The sequence below is a fragment of the Microtus pennsylvanicus genome, chromosome 12 (assembly GCF_037038515.1).
Source record: "Microtus pennsylvanicus isolate mMicPen1 chromosome 12, mMicPen1.hap1, whole genome shotgun sequence".
Lineage (NCBI taxonomy): Eukaryota > Metazoa > Chordata > Mammalia > Rodentia > Cricetidae > Microtus > Microtus pennsylvanicus.
This window is the reverse complement of record NC_134590.1, coordinates 42,822,830-42,830,844: the sequence shown is the minus strand read 5'-3', so window position 1 is coordinate 42,830,844 and position 8,015 is coordinate 42,822,830. Positions and strand designations below refer to the sequence as shown.

The following is an 8,015-nucleotide window of genomic DNA, read 5'->3' as shown; positions in this document are numbered from 1 at the left end:
CATGGAACCTTCTCTAAAATTGACCACCTACTCAGTCACAAAGCAAGTCTCAACAGCTACATAAAAATTGAAACAAGCACCTGTAAACCTATAAGAACATTATACATTAAAACTGAATTTCAATAAAAGTAACAAAAGAAAGCCTACAAAGTCATGAAAACTGAACAACTCTCTACTAAATTATCACTGGGTCAAGAAAGAAATTAGGACTTTCTGGAATTCACTAAGTGCCGACATACAGAAACGAGAGAATTCTCATACTAGGGACTTAACATCGTATGTGAATATTCTAGAACAAAAAGAATCAGCACACCGAAGAGGAGTAATTAGCAGGAAATAATCAATCTTGGGCCTGAATCAATAAATTAGAAGCAAAGAGAACAATACAATGAATTAATAAAAAAAAGGGTGGTTCTTTGAGAAAATCAACAGTATAGATAAACCTTTATCCAAATTAACTAAAAGACAGAGAGAGAATATTCAAATTACCCAAATGAGAAATCAAAATGGGGATATAACAACAGACTCCAAGAAAATCCAGAGAATTATTAGGTTATACTTTACCTGTATTACACAAAATAGGAAAAATCTAAAAGAAATGGACATTTTTCTCCATAGATACCACTTATTAAAATTAAATCAATATCAAATAAACAGTTTAAATATACCTATATCCCTTAAGGAAGTAAAAACAGGCATGAAAAATCTCCCATTCAAAAAAGCCCATGCAAGGCCAGATGGTTTCAGTGCCTAATTCTACTATTCCTTTAAAGAAGAGGTAATACCTAATACTTCTCAAATTATTCTACAAAATAGAAACTAAAGGGATATTGCTAATAACATTTTATGAGTCTGAATCACTCTAAAACCTAACCGACACAAAATCTCAACAAAAAAGAATATCAAAAACCAATTTCCCTTATGAAAATAGATCCAAAAAATTAAAAAAGTACTCACAAACTGAATCCAGGAACACATTATAAAGATCATTTATGCTGATCAGTGGTCTCCAACCCAGAGATACAGGGATGGTTCAACATATGAAAATCTGTTAATGCAATCCACCATATAAATAAATAGAAAAATACCTCATGATAATCTCATTCGATGCTGAAAAAGCCTTTGATGAAATCCAATATGACTTTGTTGTAAAAGTCTTGAAGTGATTAGAGATACATAATATTATTTTAAACATAATAAAAGTAATATATAACAAGGCAATCATTAACATCAAATTAAACAGAGAGAAACTCAAAAGATATCAATTGAAGTCAGGAACAAGAGAAGGCTGTCCACCATCTCCATATCTATCTAAAAGAATACTTAAAATTCTAGCTATAGCACTAAGAAACAAAAAAGATCAAGGGGATACACACTGGAATGGGAGAAGTCAAAGTATCATTATTAGCAGATTACATAAGAATACACATAAGTGATCCCATGCTTACGGATATGTAGGATTAACATAGTAAAAAATGGCCATCTTGACAAAAGCAATCTATAGATTCAATATAATTATTATTAACATCCTAACAGAATTCTTTATATATTTCTAAAGACTAATATTCAATTTCATATGGTAAATCAAAAGACACAGGATAGCTAATACAATCCTGCACAGTAAAAGAATTTCCAAGGTATCACCAACTCAGTTTCAAGCTTTACTATGAGGCTATAGTAACAATAAGAGCATGGTATGGGCATAAAAAAAAAACAGGCAGATTAGTGAAATTGAATGGAAGAACCAGAAGTAAATCCACATACATATGTGATGTGGGATTCCCTTCTATATGGTATCATTGGTTAATAAAGACACTGTCTTGGCCTGATAGTATAGAGTAGAGCTAGGTAGGAAAAACTAAACTGAATGCTGGGAGAAAGAAGGCGGAGTCAGAGAGAAGCCATGTAGTCCCGCCAGAGACAGACACTAGAACTTTACCCAGTAAGCCACAGCCACGTGGCAATACACAGATTACTAGACATGGGTTAATTTAAGATGTAAGAGTTAACCAATAAGAACCTAGAGCTAATTGACCAAGTAGTGATTTAATTAATACAGTTTCTGTGTGGTTATTTAGTTTCTGCGCTGCCAGGACGAACAAGCAGCCTCTACAACAACTATGGACACCTTATTTTCAACAAAAAAGTCAAAATTATACAATGGAAAAGAGAAAGCATCTTCAACAACTGCCACTGGCATAACTGGATGTCTGCATGTACAAAAATGCAAATAGATCAATAGCTATCACCCCGCACAAAACTTAAGTTCAAGCGGATTAAAGCTCTTGACTGAAGTTCAGATACACTGAACCTGACAGAAAAGAAACTGAGAAATAGTCTTGAACACATTGGCACAGGTTTCAACATCCCAAAACCAATAGCATACAAATACCAATAGCACAGACACAAAGATTAAAAATTAATAAATGGGACATTTTGGAACTCAGCCATTTTTGTAAGAAAAAAGACACTGTCAATAAGACAAAACAGCAACCTACAAAATGAAAAAAATCTTCACCATCCAAACATCTGACAGAGGACTGATTTCCAAAATATATTAAAAATCCCCAAAAGTACACATCAAATTCCCTAAGAATCCATTTAAGAATGTGGTACCGAACAGGTCTAAACAGAGAATTCTCAGTAGAAGAATACAAAATGGCTGAAAAATACTTGAAGAAATGCTCAACATCCTCAGCCATCAGGGAAATGCAAATCAAATTGACTTTTAGATTCCACCTTCTACCTATGAGAATGGCTAAGAACAGAACCACCCATGAGAAAACATGCTGAAGAGGATGTGGAGTGAAAGAGACAATCTTCCATTGCTGGAGGACAATTATGCTCATAGCAGCTTTATTTATAATAACCAGACCTGGACAACCCTTTATATCCCTCAATTAAAGAATAGGTAAAGAAAATGTAGTACATTTACACAAGGGAGTGTTAGTCAGCTGTTATAAACTACAAAATTATTAAATTTAAAGGAAATTTGATGGAACTAGAAAAAAAATATCCTGAGTTAGGGAACCCAGACCCAGAAAGACAAGCATGGTATGTGTTCATGTATAAATGGATATTTTCTGCAAGTAAAAAAAAAATAGAAACAAAGAGAACAATACAATGAATGAATAAAACAAAGGATAAATTCAACAGTATATTGTGCTACAATCCACAGTCCAGAGGTTAGTTAACAAGGAGGGCACAAGGGGGATACTCAGATCTCCCTTGGAAGGGGGAATAGAAGAGGTTAGGGAGTTGAACTGGGGGCATGGAACGATTGTGAACATGAGTCATCACATGGGGGTTGTGTGAGAGGGGGAGTACCAAAAGAGCTGAGTGGAGAAGGGGTTTCTCTTCTTAGCAGTAGAAACCTTAGCTAAGATAATTGTAAAATATAAAAGTTTAGGTTTAATTTATGGCAAAGTTTGAAATTCTTTTCATATTATAGTATCCATTTATATTTTGTATATAAAATGTATGATTATTTCATTCATATGTATTTAGAAGCTAGATTTTATTTCCCTCCACCAAGTATAAAAATTTTATATATTAGAAAAAATAAATAAATATTTGTGTCATGACATTTTAAAAATATTTTTATAATGGCTTCAATTTAAAAGTTTTCTATCACATAGCAATTCTGTAATTGTTGGAGACATGTAGTTACATGAAATTTAAGTCATCCAAGCATAGACATAATACATGTGTCAAATTACCTTTATAAAATTGTGTTTTTGCCCCACAATTGACAATGGTTAGTATTGAATATTGCATTCATTAGTCATTTATTTAAATTAGATTTTACTCTATTTTGTATTTATGATAAAAATGAGTGAACTTGATGAATACTTAGTCTTTATTCATACAATCTTATACACTCATTTACTAAAATTATGAGTAGAACCGAATGTTTTTGTTCAAAACTCGTTAGAAATTTTCCAAAACAGCAACTTCTCAAATGCTAACACTTCCTGTTCTTTATCCGAGGTGTAAATATCACACCAATGCCTTTGTCAGTCTTATTTCAGTAAGTATTAGAAACTGTTGACTTGAGAAAAGTAGATACCAGTTTTCATTTGAAAACCACCCAACCTGACACAAGAGATATCATTGCAAACAACTAGAGGAACAAATCAAAGAAAGGCCTTTGAAGTCTAGATTTTTCTTCACATATAAGATATTATAGTCATTAATTCACGCCTTTGGTCAATAAGTATCTTAAATAAAAATTTCTTCGTGCTTATTGGATAGTCTTCAATACAAAGGTGATCAATATTTGGTCTTCCTTTTAAAAAAGCTTTAAGATTTGAACAGACAGAGAGAGATCCATCTTGGAAGCATTCTGTGTTTTTCTTTGGAAGATATTTTGCAGTGTCTCCACAGACTTGTTCAGTCTACACAGGCAAATATTTGAAATTTAGTATATTTAATGATTTTTCTTTATACACATATATGAAGAATAACTCAATACATTTTAAAAGTTCCAAGTGGTGTCATTACTCCCAAAAATGTTCTAAAAGACAGCTTCTAACTTTTTAAATTAAAAGTTGCATTGCACATTTAGAGTCAGGCTCTGACAATATAGCCCTGATTGTGTAGGAACACACGGTTACCAGTCTACCTTCACCTCTCTGTTGCTATAATTGAGGTGTGAGTATTCAGTACTTGGCAGAATCTTTTATGTAATGGAGTTGTTGACACAAAGTCCTACAATAAGTAGCCCAGGCTGGCCTCAGTTAAGAGTGTTTTGTTTGGCTCGATCTCTGACTCTGCAATTATAAACTACATATTCATCTTTCACTGGAGAATTTCTGCATGAATATTGTGGTTCTTTAGCTTGTAGTTTTGGATAGACTCTGAAGAGTGGGAATGGGTGTAACTCTGAATGCTTTGCCTACTAATGGACCTATTTCCTTCTAATGGGCTGCTCTGTCCAGGCTTGATAAGATGGTATATGGCAAGTTTTATTGCATTTTGTTATGCCAAATTTTATATTAATATTACTTGAAGGATCACTCTTTTCTGAAGGAAAACAAAGTAGAAGTGGGTCAGAGAATGGGGAAATGGGGGTCACTGAGATGAGTTGAGGTGTGGAGATGATGGGGAAAAGTGATGGAGGAGGAAGAAAGAAGAGATTGTGTTTGCAATGTATTGCATGAGTGTAGGCCTAGAGGATTTTTGGGTTTATGGTTCTATTTGGAAAAAAATTAGTCAATACTATGATTTTTTTTTTTTTTGCTTTCATACCATTTCTTCTTTTTGGACTGTAATTACACAGTTGTTTTGCCACATTATATTACTCTACAATGACACTAATTCTTGGCTCACTAATTCTATTTCTTTTTATTCTATACTTTCTTTCCAGTAAATTTTGCTTCTGTGGTAAAATTATATGATCTTCCCTAGACTGCACCTAACTGATCCAGTACACTTTATATCACAGTGTATGCTTCTATATCTGGACATGTCATAGTGGTACTTTGAATATTTTATTTCTTTTTTCATCATGAAAAAAACGCATTGGTTATGTGTTTTTTTTCTTTCTAAAATAATTTGATCAAAGCCTTAAAAAGAAACCATTGTCAAAGAATATTGAGCATGGCTGCGTGGTCCTTGTCTGGCGTCATTGTTCTTCCAGCAGCTCTCGGAGGCTCTGCCAGAAGTGCAGGTCTGCCTTCCTCAAGTTGCTGCCTTTATTCCAAGCTCATCTTATCACCATGATGAAGCTTAGACACAAGAACAAAAAACCAGGTAAAGGTTCCAAAGGCTGTAAAAAGAATGGGAAGAAAGCAGCACCCCGACCACCCTCTGCTCCCCAGGTAATGTTCATGGTAATGATCACGCCAGCAGGAAGGCAGAATTAAAGAAGAAAAGGGTTGACGAGATGAGGGAGAAGCAACAGATTGCCCGGGAGCAAGAGCGACCAACAAAGGCACAGGACCATGGAGAGCTATTGTAAGGATGTCCAGAAACGTCAGAAGGAGTTTGAACATAAGGAGGAAGTTTTGCAGCAACTAAATATGTTTCCTCAGTTGGATGATGAGGCCCCACGGAGGGCTTATTACAAGGAGTTTCGTAAGGTGGTAGAGTACTCTGATGTGATTCTGGAAGTTCTGGATGCTAGAGATCCGCTGGACTGCCGCTATTTCCAGATGGAGGAGACTGTCCTTCGGGCAGAGGGCAACAAGAAGCTGGTGTTGGTCTCGCATAAGATTGACCTGGTTCCCAAGGAGATTGTGGGAAAATGGCTGGATTACCTTCGAAATGAGCTGCCAACTTTGGCTTTCAAGGCCAGCACCCAGCATCAGTTCAGAAACTTGACTCAGTGTAAAGTTCCAGTGGACCATGCTTCTGATTCGCTGTTGAAAAAAAGCAGAGCCTGCTTTGGAGCTAAAAACCTCATGAGGGTCTTGGGAAACTATTGCCGCCTGGGGGAAGTGCGCACCCACATTTGAGTCGGGGTTGTAGGCCTTCCCAATGTGGGGAAGAGCAGCCTGATCAATAGCCTGAAGCGCAGCCATGCGTGCAGCGTGGGAGCTGTTCCTCTTAGACAAGTACATCAGGCTGCTGGATGCTCCAGGCATTGTCCCAGGACCCAATTCAGAGGTGGGCACCATCCTGCGGAACTGCATCCATGTGCAGAAGCTGGCAGACCCTGTGACCCCAGTGGAGACCGTCCTTCAGCGCTGCAACCTGGAGATTTCCAGCTATTACGGTGTCTCAGGATTCCAAACTACTGAGCACTTTCTGACCGCAGTGGCCCACCACTTGGGAAAGAAGAAGAAGGGAGGCATATACAGTCGCGAGGAGGCTGCCAAAGCTGTACTGGCTGACTGGGTGAGTGGGAAGATCAGCTTCTATACACCACTGCCACCTACTCACACTCTGCCCGCCCATCTCAGTGCTGAGATTGTGAAGGAGATGACTGAGGTCTTTGATATCGAAGATACTGAGCATGCCAATGAAGACACCATGGAATGCTTGGCCATGGGAGAAGCCGATGAGCTGTTGGGTGACACGGACCCAGAAGAAATGGACTTCAAGTGGCTCCATTCTCCGTTGGTGAAAATAGCAAATGCCATTGAAAATAAAGCCACCAAATACAAAATTGGAGACCACACTGGGTATTGTACCATTCCAAGCCGCCACCAGATGGGGTGGCCTAAACGCAATGTGGACCACTATTGCCCCCCAAACGATGATCGGCACAGTGGACCGCTGCCCAATGTTGCAGAGGATCCTGGAGACAGACCCACTTCAGCAAGGCCAGGCTCTGGCATCTGCCTTGAAGAATAAGAAAAAATTACAGAAGCGTTCAGAGAAAATCGCCAGTAAGTTGTCTGACTCCATGATGTCGATGCTCGACCTCTCTGGCAACTGCAACGATACTGCTGGCAACAACAATGCTGGCAACGACACTGCTGGCGACTGATGAGCTGACCTTCCCTCCTGCTGCAAACACTGTTTCCTATGGGATGGGAGAATACGGATGGCATTTGATTCTCCCTGATGTACCTACATAGTAGAAGAACACCCCCACACCATCTGTCTTCTGCCAAGGTGCCCTCCATTCTCATCAGTTAAGAGTCTCAAAGATCTGGAGCTGCCAAACCCTAATACCCTCTACTTAGTTCTTATGTCCTTGGAAATGACATTTTGTTTGTTTTTATGGTGCCAAGGGTTGAACCTCACACATATTAGACAAACATCTATTACCAAGCTGTATTATTATTATCATTATCACCATCCGTTATTATCATTGGAAAAAGATTCTTGCTACGGATCCCATTTTGCTTACTCAGCCTCTCAAGCAGTAGGATTACAGGCTTTTGCCACCACTCCCGGCTCCCATTGTGTTTTACAAGATAATATCAACAGAGTCTTGGCAAGGTAGCTACATACCTATAAACCTGACTCTTGGGAGACTGAAGCTAGGAGGATTGCCTAAGTTAAAGGAGAGCCTGGACTATCTGGCAGAACCTTTTCTTAACCTACAACCCAAAACAAATAGT

The 8,015-nt window shown here is 37.9% G+C and overlaps 1 pseudogene; it reads left to right on the top strand.

The window, feature by feature from the left end:
• Positions 1-5,603: 5,603 nt before the first annotated feature.
• Positions 5,604-7,668, top strand: LOC142832775 (guanine nucleotide-binding protein-like 3-like protein pseudogene; annotated as a pseudogene).
• The last annotated feature ends 347 nt before the right edge of the window (positions 7,669-8,015 follow it).